This window comes from Electrona antarctica (assembly GCF_951216825.1).
Source record: "Electrona antarctica genome assembly, chromosome: 14".
NCBI lineage: Eukaryota > Metazoa > Chordata > Actinopteri > Myctophiformes > Myctophidae > Electrona > Electrona antarctica.
In genome coordinates, this window is record NC_136795.1 from 47673015 (window position 1) to 47689306 (window position 16292).

General features: G+C 43.3%; 1 pseudogene across 1 annotated transcript; it reads right to left on the reverse strand.

Annotated features, from left to right (window-relative positions):
• Nucleotides 1-1839: 1839 nt before the first annotated feature.
• On the reverse strand, nucleotides 1840-9574 carry LOC306937268 (methionine-R-sulfoxide reductase B1-A-like; annotated as a pseudogene). The gene is made up of 3 exons (XR_013792563.1): nucleotides 9434-9574; nucleotides 7279-7393; nucleotides 1840-2154 (listed from the first exon to the last, which is right to left on the reverse strand). The product of XR_013792563.1 is annotated as a methionine-R-sulfoxide reductase B1-A-like (transcript).
• Nucleotides 9575-16292: the final 6718 nt, after the last annotated feature.

Below are 16292 nucleotides of genomic sequence, written 5' to 3' on the forward strand. Positions count from 1 at the left end.
TGTCATGTACAACTTCCTGGTCTCAACTTGCGCATGTTTCTTTCTTTCCAGGGAGCAACATGGAGTCCACCGTACAGTCTTCGCTTACCGTCCTCTTTAACCCATTTTGGGGCGGGAACCCCTTTTGGTGTTTTAAACATTATGTTATAATTTAGCTATTGAAAAATAGCAGATCTACAAGCTCATAGCGCGCCACCGAGTGGCGCGCTACGAGCTTGTAGGTCTGCTATTTTTGAAAAATCGTGAAAATATTTATTTCAGAAAACTGGAGGATTTAGAAGATTTAAAAAAAATGTTGAGGTCAGGCCTAAATGGGTTAAATAGTCCTTGACGCTAACCCGGGAAAGCCAACGTAGTCTGAATGGCGGTGCGTCGGAATGCCCGCTCCGTCCCCGTCGTATGGCAGTGTCACACGACAACAAGTCGTGAAGATAGCTGATCTACAAGCTCACAAAAAAGGTTTCACTGACAAAAACAAAATAAAGACTAAGCTAGGATGACACACAAAAAATGAAAATATCATAGAGATCCAGTAGAGACAAGTCATTCCACATTTCATTCAAAAGGCAAAAGCACACAAGCCGAGGTTACTTTAGGTAGGTAAAGATGGTGTGTTTATGCTAAACCTGAAATATTATTGCAAGCTAAAGAAACCGCTGACCTGACATGGACTGGACTGGTTAGAGAAGTGAATGATGAATGACTTGCTTATCTTATAGTTTGTAAATTAAAAGATTGATTGATATGCTGAATGAGTGTAAATGTTCCACCGTTCTCAAATTGAAACGCATATGTATTAACCCATTTAGGCCTGACGTCGAAATAAAGATTTGTGCCACATTTTTATTATCAAAAATAGCAGACCTACAAGCTCGTAGCGTGCCACTCGGCGGCGCGCTATGAGCTTGTAGATCTGCTATTTTTCAATAGCTAAAGTATAACATAATGCTTAGTTAAAACACCAAAAGGGGTTCCCGCCCAAAATGTGTTAAAAACAAGTGAATGCACGTTTGCAAAGAATGCACGCTTGAGAATAATCCGTCGACTTAAATCAACTGTAAATGTAGTCGACCGCAAATTATTCGGTCTACTAAAACCAAAACATTTCAGATGACTAAAATATGACTTAAAACTAAACGGCATTTTATTCAAAAGACTATGACTAAAACTGACAAAATTACCACTGTAACCAATGAAACTAAAATGCTTTTAGACATCGTTATACAGCCCAATTCCTCTCTTTTCACGTCGAATGTCTGTATCAGCTTTAGCCGTTTTCTATTTGCATCCGTTTAACTTGTGATTAGTTTCTCTTGGTTTTGTTTCAAAGTGTAATTTCTCTGTGCAGCACTTTGTGACTTCCGTTTGAGAAAGGCGCTATATAAATAAAAGATTCTATCATAAAGTTATTACACAAGGTTTCCGCCCGAAAGCCAAGACAATTATGTGATAGACTGATCCTGTTTAAATTAAATTATGCTAACCGATTAGCTGTTTGTGCGTGTCTCTGTGTGTGTGTGTGTGTGTGTGTGTGTGTGTGTGTGTGTGTGTGTGTGTGTGTGTGTGTGTGTGTGTGTGTGTGTGTGTGTGTGTGTGTGTGTGTGTGTGTGTGTGTGTGTGTGTGTGTGTGTGTGTGTGTGTGTGTGTGTGTGTGTAGTCTGTCGCTGCAGCCCAGAGCCTGTGGCCTTGTGGTTAGAGTGTCCGCCCTGAAACTGGGAGGTCGGAGGTTCGATCCCCAGCCGGGGTCATACCAAAGACTGTAAAAATGGGACCCAATGCCTCCCTGCTTGACACTCAGCATCAAAGGGTTGGATTGGGGGGGGGGGGCATATCTACTAATCAAATGTTTCCAGAGTGCGGCACGGCTGCGGCTCACCGCTCCAAGAGATTGGGTCAAATGCGGAGCAGAACAAATTTCACAGCGGTGACGTGTGTGACAAATCGTACGACTTTGACTTTGTGTGCACGAGAGTGTTCTGTCTCTGCGGTGCCAGAGGGGTCCACGGTCCATCAGAGTCCTGGACGTCCCAGGGAGGGGCTTTGTCCCAAAACCCATCATCTACTGTCCCCGACGCTGAGCAGAACACACATCAGCTCCGTCCATCCATCCATCCTGGACCTCCATCAGCTCACCTTACTGTCCATCCACCTTGTCTGTGAACAACAGGAGAGGATAAACACACATCATTCACCTCACCTTACTGTCCATCCACCTTGTCTGTGAACAACAGGAGAGGATAAACACACATCATTCACCTCACCTTACTGTCCATCCACCTTGTCTGTGAACAACAGGAGAGGATAAACACACATCATTCACCTCACCTTACTGTCCATCCACCTTGTCTGTGAACAACAGGAGAGGATAAACACACATCATTCACCTCACCTTACTGTCCATCCACCTTGTCTGTGAACAACAGGAGAGGATAAACACACATCATTCAGCTCACCTTACTGTCCATCCACCTTGTCTGTGAACAACAGGAGAGGATAAACACACATCATTCACCTCACCTTACTGTCCATCCACCTTGTCTGTGAACAACAGGAGAGGATAAACACACATCATTCACCTCACCTTACTGTCCATCCACCTTGTCTGTGAACAACAGGAGAGGATAAACACACATCATTCAGCTCACCTTACTGTCCATCCACCTTGTCTGTGAACAACAGGAGAGGATAAACACACATCATTCACCTCACCTTACTGTCCATCCACCTTGTCTGTGAACAACAGGAGAGGATAAACACACATCATTCACCTCACCTTACTGTCCATCCACCTTGTCTGTGAACAACAGGAGAGGATAAACACACAGCATTCAGCTCACCTTACTGTCCATCCACCTTGTCTGTGAACAACAGGAGAGGATAAACACACATCATTCACCTCACCTTACTGTCCATCCACCTTGTCTGTGAACAACAGGAGAGGATAAACACACATCATTCACCTCACCTTACTGTCCATCCACCTTGTCTGTGAACAACAGGAGAGGATAAACACACATCATTCACCTCACCTTACTGTCCATCCACCTTGTCTGTGAACAACAGGAGAGGATAAACACACAGCATTCAGCTCACCTTACTGTCCATCCACCTTGTCTGTGAACAACAGGAGAGGATAAACACACATCATTCACCTCACCTTACTGTCCATCCACCTTGTCTGTGAACAACAGCACCAGAACAACCATGGCTGTAGTTGGAGCAGAGGACCAAATTACGTTGTTAGGGAAATTCTGTAGTATCATGTGGTGATATGGAACTGCTATATTAACCCATTTTGACCTGAGATCAGATTCTAAAAATGTCTTCTACATCCTGACAGTTTTTCTGAAAAAGCTATGTTCTGTCAGTGGTTCTTCGATTTTTCAAAAATAGCAGACCTACAAGCTCGTAGCGCGCCACTCGGTGGCGCGCTACGAGCTTGTAGATCTGCTATTTTTCAATAGCCAAAGCATAACATAATGCTAACACCAAAATGGGTTAAGAATGATGAATGTCCAACATGTACAACGTGTTCCCTCCTCCGCGTCATCAGTGCCCATACCCAAGGCGGGGTTGGCGAAAGGGCCTTTCTGTGTGGAGTTTGCATGTTCCCCCCGTGTCCCCTAGGGTAGGTACCCTCACATGTTCTCCCCGTGTCCCCTAGGGTAGGTACTAGTGATGCACCGAATATTCGGCCGCAGAAAATATTCGGCAGAAAATGGCTAAAAATGCATTTTCGGCCTATTCAGTTTCGGCCCGAATAGGCAGAAAATATATCACCGAATAGTGTATGCAATTAATGCATTCAAAAGAGCTGAATAAATGTTTTATGGACCCATAATAGTGATTATTATTTAAGTTAAAGTTTTGCCATAACCATTACTTTTGTCATAAATCAGGTAGCTTTAAGGTACGGCCATGACAGCAATGGTAGGAAAAAAGATATAGAATATTAATCATATTCGGATATTCTGTATTCGGTTTTCGGCCAAGAATTTCCCTTTCGGTGCATCCCTAGTAGGTACCCTCACAAAAAACATGCAGTAACCCCTGGCCAGCCGGGGAGCCTGATGGAGGGGAAAGGAAGTGGTTGGAATAACGTGTTCCTTCCACGCGCTACGTCCAACCAGGGAAACTCCCCCCTGTCAGGTGTAAAAGGAGCAACTTGGACACTCAGGCATGAGTGTCAGGCATCACATTAGATAATTTACACAGGGGTGAAAAAAAATGGGATAAAAATTAAGAAAAAAAGGAAAAAAGAATGATTAAACATGATGACACATAATGATATCTGGAAGGGTCACAGTAACCAGCTACTGGTCACTAAAGGTTTTAAGATGAGGAGAGACAGGAGATGTTAGGGACATCAGGATATATTAGGATATCAATCCTTTCTCATATCCTCAGGATATGAGGAAGGAAGGATGGATGCAGGATGCTCAGAAGTTTAAAAAACACTTGTGATTGGTAGATAAGAATAGATTTAATTCTGTCTGCCTGGATAAGGAAAGAAATATATATATATATATATTCTAAATCCTCCAGTTTTCTGAAATAAATATTTTCACGATTTTTCAAAAATAGCAGACCTACGAGTTCATAGCGCGCCACTCGGTGGCGCGCTATGAACTCGTAGATCTGCTATTTTTCAATAGCTAAATTATAACAATGTTTAAAACACCAAAAGGGGTTCCCGCCCAAAATGGGTTAGATTAGACGGAACAGAATACTTGTTGTAAATTGTACTTTGTTGTAAAAACCCACCAAAATGTCCCTCCCTTTCCTTTTCTAACCCAGTAGGACTCCAGCAGTTAACCATTAACCCCATTTTGGGCACGTCGTTAAATAGCAGTGCTACAAGCTCAACACTGCATCACAATGTGACACATTGAGAGCTTGTAGATCGGCTATTTATCCACATTCCCTCTGTTTCCCCCACAGTATTATCAACATTTCTGCCATAATTATCACATGCACAAAACAACATGGATGCCAGGCAGTGTTGTTTTCAGTCGACTAAAACTAAGACGAAAAATGTTCGTCGACTACCTTTTTTCACTGACGAAAACCACATGGAAACTAAATGAAAACTTGATTTCGTCAACAAATTAAAACTAGACTAAAATGTTAGAAAGGGGACTAGTGGGCAACCAAGTATAAGTCATTTTACACTTGGTTGCATGCTGAAAATAGCCGATCTACAAGCTCACAACGTGTCGCACTGTGACACATTGTGAGCTATTTCCAGCAAGTGTAAAATCAGTCATTACGACAGCATCAAGCCCCGACAGATTACATTTTAGTCGACTAAATCAACTATAGATTTAGTCGGCTAAAATCTTATGATATTTAGTCGACTAAAACATTCCAGGTGACTAATATGTGACTAAAACTAAATGAAAGTTATTAAAGAGACTATGACTAAAACTAAAATCAAAATGTGCCGCCAAAAACAACACTGATGCCAGGTTGAAAGTGGTTAATGGCAGCGTAACATAGCTATGATTAGAGAGTTGATTGATCAAAGAATAGATCGATAGATTGGTAATATAGATACATGGATTAAAGCTGCTATAAGTAATAATATGTCAATTTTAATTACTTTTTAAAACGCTCCCAAAAAATGTAGTCTCTGTGACACATCTAGGGGCCGCAATCTGCATCCTAGAAGCTTTGTCATTGGTCGATTTGCCTGTCTACTTCCTGATTGGTTAGTCATTTCGACCGGGTTTTTTCCCACCAATGACAAAGCTTCTAGGAACATATTTGAATGCAGATAAGCCTATCTCACAGAATTTCCCCGCCCCCCTTAATACGCCCCCTTTCGGGGTTAGTGGTGATAGCGTGACGTCACTCCATAGACGCTACATGTTAACAGAGGTAATTTAAGAAGTCTACAACTTTTGTTTTCTCAAGGTAAGGTTTGTTCTATCTGTTCGAGCTGATTTACCATCTTGTTTGCTTCATAATAATATTGGTCTGTCACATTTTTACATTAGAAAATGTACTTAGATTCTCCAGAGAAAAAAACGTGTAAATGCTAATGTTAATGACACCACTATTTACCGGAAGTGGGCGTGAAAAGCAGGCTGTGAGATAGGCCTATTGCGGCCCCTAGATGTGTCACAGAGACAGAAAAGAATGTTTGGGAGCGTTGTACTCATTGATGGCTAGCTGTCTGAACCCCCCCCCCCCCCCCCCCCCAAAAGAAAAAAGAAGTTCATTACATTTTTGAGAAATATTGCTTATAGCAGCATTAAAGCTAAAATAGAATCTCACGACTGACGTTGGTACTGGTTACTGTATGGCCAACTCCTAATGTGTGATTTGTGAATCCATGTGAAAGGAGCCTCCACTCCTACAAAAATCATCTTTTAGTAACAGTTCCTGCTGTTAGCCAATTAACTAATTAGCCAATTTGGTGAATAATTCACAGATTGAGGGTTTAAACCTGTAGCACTACAATAAACAGTGGCAGGTGCCCCTGGCCTGGACTATTAAAATGGCATGGAAGATGTGTCTGGACATATATATTGCTAGATTTACGACTTCAAATGCCCTAATCTTAAAATAACCAAAAATAGCTTATCTACAAGCTCTCAATGCGTCATTGAGCTCTTATAGGCTATTTTTGCTGTGCAACATGCTTCCATAGAAGTACATGCTGGCTTCTATGGAATCCAAATGACTGAGAGCAGTCCTGGCGACTGAGAACTTGCATCCATGTAGATAGTAAAAGGAGGAGTAGATGGTAAAAGGAGTCTGCTGGCTATATACTGCAAATGCACTCCTACACCAGCATGCCTATTAGAGCATTTAGACCTGAGGACGATTCTACAAAATGTCTTCTAAATCCTGACAGTTTTCTAAAAGAAACCTACGTTTCTGTGTCAGTGGTGCTCAACAATTTCATGTCAAGGACGCCCAGAATTATCTGTATTTGGCTGCAGACCCCCATCTGAAAATATGTAGTTCCAGGGACCTCCCAGAAGCAAGGATTTGAGTTAAAAATGTTCACTCTGAAAGAATACATATTCATTCTTGCACCACATTTTCACGATTTTTCAAAAGTAGCAGACCTTACAAGCTCGTAGTGCGGCACTCGGTGCCGCGCTATGAGCTTGTAGATCTGCTATTTTTCGATAGCTAAAGTATAACATAATGCTTGAAACACCAAAAGGGGTTCCCGCCCAAAATGGGTTAGAGCATGAGCCTAGATATAGTGACATTTCTTTCACATAACCACCATCTCCACAGAAGCAGACCGACCGCTTGTACCTTTAGGGACGAACTTCAGTGAGCTGCTGAAGATTCAGAAGCGTGACTGTCCTCTGCTCGGGCCGTCGTTCACAAACTCGTGGCCCAGTCCATTGCCACACTTCCCACAAAGCACCTGGAGAGACATGAATGAATGAATGAATGAATGAATGAATTTATTTGTATAGCACCTTTCCAAACATATAGTTACAAAGTGCTTTACAGGTTATAAAACAGGACACATGACACCAATGTAAGGACTTATGTGTTTGCATCACAGTGACAAAATATTACTCGTCATGTGACCACCGCGCTCTGACTTGACCCATTTAGGCCTGCATGACGTCGAAATTTAAAAAATGTCTTCAAAATCCTGACAGTCTTCTGAAAACCCTTATGTTTCTGTATCAGTGGTGCTCAATATTTCATGTCAAGGACCCCCAAAAATGTAATATGCCTCCGCCCCCCCCCCCCCCCCCCCCCCATCTGAAAATATGTTGTTCCAGGGACCTCCCCAGAAGCAAAGATTTGAGTTAAAAATGTTTAAAACTCTGTAATAATATATATTCAAAGATTTGAGGCACATTTTTCAAAATGTTTCAAAAATTGCAGACCGGCACTCTGTGCCGCACTATGAGCTTGTAGATCTGCTATTTTTCAATAGCTAAAGTATAACATAATGCTTTAAAACACCAAAAGGGATTCCCGCCCAAAATGGGTTAAGGTGCGTTACCCGTTCAAATCATATAAATAACGGTAATGGGTTGCATTTCAATAATGTATTCTTGCATGTTGGACAGGAGACAAACGTTTCGGCTATCCAGCCTTCATCGGTGTCTGATGAAGTAGTAGTAGTAATAGTAGTAGTACAGTAGTAGAAATGAGATACAACACCATCGCTTAGACAAGAATCAAACATGGTGGAAAAGGTTAGGAGACACGACGAGAGTTGAAAAAAGAAAGATAACGCGGACCCAAACCGAAGAGCTACAACATGTCAGCTCCAGGAGTGAGCGCTGCTGACAATATGCCAGGTTTCCACCGAGGACAAAGAATGAACCCTGACAGTAAAGGCTTTGTTCAGACCACGTGAGACAAAGCTGCACGTTTGTTTCTCAAAACCGATCGTTAAGACTGAGGTGACTGTCCATCCACCAGTGTTGTTTTCGTCGACTAATACTATGACGAAAAAATGTTCGTCGACTACCTTTTTTCACTGACAAAAACTACATAAAAACTAAGCCATATGATGACTAAAACTATGGCTAAATATACTGATTTTGTCAACAAATAAAAACTAGACTAAAATTTGAGGAAGGGACTAGTGGACAAGAGATCCAGTATAAGTCATTTTACACTTGGTTGCATGCTGAAAATAGACGATCTACAAGCTCACAACGCGTCGCGCTGCGTCGCGTTGCGTCGCGTTGTGGGCTTGTAGATCGGCTATTTTCAGCAAGTCATTACGACGGCATCAAGGCCCGCCAAAATACATTTTGTTCGACAAAAATCAACTGTAGATTTAGTCGACTAAAATCTTATGACATTTAGTCGACTAAAACTAGACTAACAGTAAAACATTCCAGGTGACTAAAATGTGACTAAAACTATTCAAGAGACTGTGACTAAAACTAAAATCAAATTTTGCTGCCAAAAACAACACTGCAAGGACCCCCCCCCCCCCCTGACAACAATCGTATAAACCCCACCACCCAAAAAAAACAGACGTACAAGCTCGCTGTGAGTGTGAGCTTGTAGATCTGATATTTTTTGAAGAGCCCAACAAATAAATGGATACAGTGGTTTTGAAACGATTGTGATGCTGTATATAACTAATCTAATGTAATGCATGAATTAATTAATTGGACGGCTGAATGAATGAGGGTATGGATAAATAGTAAATGGTGAGTTGGTGACATATAGCGCGTTTCTCCAAGGCGCTTTAGATAGATTGCATTACAGTCACCTATTCACACAGCAAAGGCGGAGGAAACCATGCAAGGCACCAACCTGCTCATCGGGAGCAATTAGGGGTTCAGAGTCTTGCTCAAGGACACTTCGACACTAACTCTGGGGGAGCCCACAGGGATCGAACTGGGAACCCTCACTGTTCCCATCTGGCTGTTGTACCGGAAAGTGTGTGATGTGATGTGTGAGAGTGTGATGATGAAGTCACCTTATAAGCACCCGGTCTCTCCTGGTGTTTGGAGACACTGTCCTCGAGGATGGTCTCTGTGAAGGCCGGCCACGGGGACGAGTGATCATACTTGGACCTGCTGGAGAACAGCTGGTGCTCACATTTCACACACACATACATGCCTGCAGAGAGAGAGAGAGAGAGAGAGAGAGAGTGAGAGAGCATTGATTGATTGATTGATTGATTGATTGATTGATTGATTGATTGACAGTACTACAGAGCAGTGATGTAAATAGGTTTCCAATGTAATGAGTCCCGTGATGCAGGGATGGTCTTTTAGAAATGAGTCCCAGAGACATTTTATGAGTCCCCACTTTAACGACGTTAGGAGTCATATTTTGCCAGTTTTTCAAATTGCAGCATTTAACTCCCATTTCATTTTATAATGGTTATAATGTGGTTTTATTCATGTAGAAAACAGAAGAAGAAATGATTATTATAACTAAAGCTAACAAAATATCGCAATTATTTGTTACGTGTATTATTGTGTACATGCCGAGTACAGTAGTGCATCCCGTGGATGCAGAGGTCGTTGTTTTATTAACTAAAAACTATGTTATAAACTGCGTTTTGGGATGCAAAATGCACCCTATTTTAATACAGGTTAGTACAGTCAAACACTTGGTCTAAAAGTAGAGATGCACCGATAATCGGCCACCAATCGGTGATATTCACTCCGAATGACTCGATCTGTGATCTGCAATTTACCCTATCTGGAGAAACGGATCTTTTTACACCATTTAAGTGGTATAAACGTCAATCAGTACGAGCTGCTGCAACCTGCTGCTGCTAGCAACCTGTGTACCCAATTTACATGAGCAGACCAAACGAGACACGGAACATGACTTTGACTCTTCAAAATAAAAGCATTACAACTTGACACAAATACATGAAATAATAACACGTAAATGTGACTTAATTATGAACTTCTTCATTATGAACTTGGAGCTTTTAGGAATAAAGCAAACTATATCACCTATAGTGGCAACAGTTACAATATGAATGTGTTTAAATGCCAGTGTAGCTGGTTCACACACACACACACACACACACACAAGGAAGCAGGCATTAGACAACCTGACAGCCACCAACCTGGCAACCCTGAATGAGCCAATCAGCTGCCAGTCTCTGGTGTGTGTGTGAGAGAGAGAGAGTCCTGTACTGTTAAAACAAACTCTACCCTAACGTCACTAAAAAGTACATTAAAACAGTTTTTCCTTTCCAAAACAAACACAACGTACATTATGACAATATTTCACCCTTTGCATTGGTAAAATAGACTTTTTTATTTTTTTCTTCCCTTCCTTCCAAAAAAACTAAAAGATAAAATTACCCAAAATCCATGGTTAAGAGTATTCCACGATGGCTCAGTGGTTCTGGCAGTTGCTGATGGTGTGAGAGGATGCTGGTTCGAGACAAGTCAAGATTCGTGACCTCGGACCAAGGACTAAGGATCCAGAATAAATAAATCAAAATAAATCAGTCTTTACCTTTTGGTCAAGTAAATGTACTATTGGAATGTATGTTGGCGGACGTAATCCAAGATAATCCACTGTCAACTTGTAACAGTCAGCAGTGCCAGTTGGTGCCACAGGGTGGTGCACTGCTCCCTTTTGTTTTGCTTTGTGTAGAAGATCTGACGTCAATTCCACCTCTTGCTATAGATAGACATGACATGACATGATGTGTGTCAAACAATTGTCACACATGGATGGATGATTAGCCGTGTTTATTTATTTATTTCCGGGGGGAATGAATGAATGAATGAATGAATGAATGTCTAACCCTGTAAAACCCGGATTAATTTCTACTTGCAAAAAAAACGATTTCAACCTTACTACTACTTTTTACTACTAATAAGGACTAAGGATAAATCAATCCCGGCCCCTCCATAGGGCCGGGGGTCCGCCGGGGGTCCGCGGAGGGGGTCCGCCGGGGGTCCGCGGAGGGGGTCCGCGGGGGTCCGCGGAGGGGGTCCGGAGGGGGTCCCCGGCCCTATCTCGGCCGTCCCTTGTCCGTTTCGGACGGGGGGAATCTCGTTCGAACCGGTCCGCCGTCCCGGACACGCTCCCGGGGCTCTCGCGGTGGCAATAATTGGAAATGACACGTCCACCAGGGGGAAACCTTGACCAGGCTATGGTGAGTATGCCAGTATGGCCACTATATGCGTGTACTATGTTGGCAGCAGTGCTCCGTTCACGTTTGTTTATTATATTAGTGCTGTCTGCCCCCCCCCCCCCACCTCTTGCTATAGACAGACATGACTTGACATGACATGACATGAGTCAAACAATTGTCACACATGGATGGATGATTATCTTTGTTTATTTATTTATTTCCGGGGGGAATGAATGAATGAATAAATGAATGAATGAATGAATGAATGAATGAATGAATGAATGAATAAATAAATAAATAAATAAATAAATAAATAAATAAATAAATAAATGGATGGATGGATGGATGGATGGATGGATCATATTTCCGGGGGCATTTCTCTCCAGGTGAGGACAACGCCATCCAGTCAACCAACTATGGATGTCAGAAGATCAGGCATCATCTCGTATGTTGTACTACTACTACTACTACTACTACCACACACACACACACACACACACACACACACCTCACATTTTGCTTATGCAAATTAGTGGGCTGCGTCCCACCTGCTTTGTGGGTGTGGTTTCGACTACTTTGCGGGAGTGGCTTATGCAAATGAAGGGCGTGTTTCGGCTACTTTGTGGGATTGGCTTATGCAAATGAAGGGCGTGGTATGCAAATGAAGGGCGTGGTATGTAAATGAAGGGGAGTGGTATGCAAATGAAGGGCATGTTTCGGCTACTTTGTGGGATTGGCGTATGCAAATGAAGGGCGTGTTTCGGCTACTTTGTGTGATAGGCTTATGCAAATGAAGGGCGTGGTATGCAAATGAAGGGCGTGGTATGTAAATTAAGGGGAGTGGTATGCAAATGAAGGGCATGTTTCGGCTACTTTGTGGGATTGGCGTATGCAAATGAAGGGCGTGTTTCGGCTACTTTGTGGGATTGGCGTATGCAAATGAAGGGTGTGTTTCGGCTACTTTGTGTGATAGGCTTATGCAAATGAAGGGCGTGGTATGCAAATGAAGGGCGTGGTATGTAAATTAAGGGGAGTGGTATGCAAATGAAGGGCATGTTTCGGCTACTTTGTGGGATTGGCGTATGCAAATGAAGGGCGTGTTTCGGCTACTTTGTGTGATAGGCTTATGCAAATGAAGGGGCTTGGAATGCAAATGAAGGTGAGTGGTATGCAAATGAAGGGGCATGGTATGCAAATGAAGGGCGTGGTATGCAAATGAAGGGCGTGGTATGTAAATGAAGGGGAGTGGTATGCAAATGAAGGGCATGTTTCGGCTACTTTGTGGGATTGGCGTATGCAAATGAAGGGCGTGTTTCGGCTACTTTGTGTGATAGGCTTATGCAAATGAAGGGCGTGGTATGCAAATGAAGGGCGTGGTATGTAAATTAAGGGGAGTGGTATGCAAATGAAGGGCATGTTTCGGCTACTTTGTGGGATTGGCGTATGCAAATGAAGGGCGTGTTTCGGCTACTTTGTGGGATTGGCGTATGCAAATGAAGGGTGTGTTTCGGCTACTTTGTGTGATAGGCTTATGCAAATGAAGGGCGTGGTATGCAAATGAAGGGCGTGGTATGTAAATTAAGGGGAGTGGTATGCAAATGAAGGGCATGTTTCGGCTACTTTGTGGGATTGGCGTATGCAAATGAAGGGCGTGTTTCGGCTACTTTGTGTGATAGGCTTATGCAAATGAAGGGGCTTGGAATGCAAATGAAGGTGAGTGGTATGCAAATGAAGGGGCATGGTATGCAAATGAAGGGTGTGGTATGCAAATGAAGGGCGTGGTATGTAAATGAAGGGGAGTGGTATGCAAATGAAGGGCATGTTTCGGCTACTTTGTGGGATTGGCGTATGCAAATGAAGGGCGTGTTTCGGCTACTTTGTGTGATAGGCTTATGCAAATGAAGGGGCTTGGAATGCAAATGAAGGTGCGTGGTATGCAAATGAAGGGGCATGGTATGCAAATGAAGGGGAGTGGTATGCAAATGAAGGGCATGTTTCGGCTACTTTGTGGGATTAGTTTATGCAAATGAAGGGGTGTGGTATGCAAATGAAGGTGCGTGGTATGCAAATGAAGGGGAGTGGTATGCAAATGAAGGGCATGTTTCGGCTACTTTGTGGGATTAGTTTATGCAAATGAAGGTGCGTGATATGCAAATGAAGGGGAGTGGTATGCAAATGAAGGGGAGTGGTATGCAAATTAAGGGCATGTGTCGGCTACTTTGTGGGATTGGCGTGTGCAAATGAAGGGCGTGTTTCGGCTACTTTGTGTGATAGGCTTATGCAAATGAAGGGCGTGGTATGCAAATGAAGGGCGTGGTATGTAAATTAAGGGGAGTGGTATGCAAATGAAGGGGAGTGGTATGCAAATTAAGGGCATGTGTCGGCTACTTTGTGGGATTGGCGTGTGCAAATGAAGGGCATGTTTCGGCTACTTTGTGGGATTGGCGTATGCAAATGAAGGGCGTGTTTCGGCTACTTTGTGTGATAGGCTTATGCAAATGAAGGGGCTTGGAATGCAAATGAAGGTGCGTGGTATGCAAATGAAGGGGCATGGTATGCAAATGAAGGGGAGTGGTATGCAAATGAAGGGCATGTTTCGGCTACTTTGTGGGATTAGTTTATGCAAATGAAGGGGTGTGGTATGCAAATGAAGGGCGTGGTATGTAAATGAAGGGGAGTGGTATGCAAATGAAGGGCATGTTTCGACTACTTTGCGGGAGTGGCTTATGCAAATGAAGGGCGTGTTTCGGCTACTTTGTGGGATTGGCTTATTCAAATGAAGGGCGTGGTATGCAAATGAAGGGCGTGGTATGTAAATGAAGGGGAGTGGTATGCAAATGAAGGGGAGTGGTATGCAAATGAAGGGCATGTTTCGACTACTTTGTGGGATTGGCGTATGCAAATGAAGGGCGTGTTTCGGCTACTTTGTGTGATAGGCTTATTCAAATGAAGGGCGTGGTATGCAAATGAAGGGCGTGGTATGTAAATGAAGGGGAGTGGTATGCAAATGAAGGGCATGTTTCGACTACTTTGTGGGATTGGCGTATGCAAATGAAGGGCGTGTTTCGGCTACTTTGTGTGATAGACTTATGCAAATGAAGGGCGTGGTATGCAAATGAAAGGCGTGGTATGTAAATGAAGGGGAGTGGTATGCAAATGAAGGGCATGTTTCGGCTACTTTGTGGGATAGGCTTATGCAAATGAAGGGCGTGGTATGCAAATGAAGGGCGTGGTATGTAAATGAAGGGGAGTGGTATGCAAATGAAGGGGAGTGGTATGCAAATGAAGGGGAGTGGTATGCAAATGAAGGGCATGTTTCTGCTACTTTGTGGGATTGGCTTATGCAAATGAAGGTGCGTGGCATGCAAATGAAGGTACGTGGTATGCAAATGAAGGTGCGTGGTATGCAAATGAAGGGGAGTGGTATGCAAATAAAGGTGCGTGGTATGCAAATGAAGGGGCATGGTATGCAAATGAAGGGGAGTGGTATGCAAATGAAGGTGCGTGATATGCAAATGAAGGGGCATGGTATGCAAATGAAGGTGCGTGGTATGCAAATGAAGGTGCGTGATATGCAAATGAAGGGGCATGGTATGCAAATGAAGGTGCGTGGTATGCAAATGAAGGGGCATGGTATGCAAATGAAGGGGCATGGTATGCAAATGAAGGGGAGTGGTATGCAAATGAAGGGGCATGGTTCCGGCTACTTTGTGGGATTAGTTTATGCAAATGAAGGTGCGTGGTATGCAAATGAAGGTGCGTGGTATGCAAATGAAGGGGAGTGGTATGCAAATGAAGGGGAGTGGTATGCAAATGAAGGGCATGTTTCTGCTACTTTGTGGGATTGGCTTATGCAAATGAAGGTGCGTGGTATGCAAATGAAGGGGAGTGGTATGCAAATGAAGGGCGTGTTTCGGCTACTTTGTGGGATCGGCTTATGCAAATGAAGGGGCGTAGTATGCAAATGAAGGGGAGTGGTATGCAAATTAAGGGGCATGGTATGCAAATGAAGGGGCATGGTATGCAAATGAAGGGGAGTGGTATGCAAATGAAGGGGAGTGGTATGCAAATGCAGGGGCATGGTTCCGGCTACTTTGTGGGATTAGTTTATGCAAATGAAGGTGCTTGGTATGCAAATGAAGGGGAGTGGTATGCAAATGAAGGGGCATGGTATGCAAATGAAGGAGCATGGTATGCAAATGAAGGGGAGTGGTATGCAAATTAAGGTGCGTGGTATGCAAATGAAGGGGCGTGGTATGCAAATGAAGGGGAGTGGTATGCAAATGAAGGGGAGTGGTATGCAAATGAAGGGGAGTGGTATGCAAATGAAGGGGCATGGTATGCAAATGAAGGAGCATGGTATGCAAATGAAGGAGTGGTATGCAAATAAAGGTGCGTGGTATGCAAATGAAGGGGCATGGTATGCAAATGAAGGGGAGTGGTATGCAAATGAAGGGCATGTTTCTGCTACTTTGTGGGATTGGCTTATGCAAATGAAGGTGCGTGGCATGCAAATGAAGGTACGTGGTATGCAAATGAAGGTGCGTGATATGCAAATGAAGGGGCATAATATGCAAATGAAGGTGCGTGGTATGCAAATGAAGGGGAGTGGTATGCAAATGAAGGGGCATAATATGCAAATGAAGGGGCGTGGTATGCAAATGAAGGGGAGTGGTATGCAAATGAAGGGGAGTGGTATGCACATGAAGGGGCATGGTAT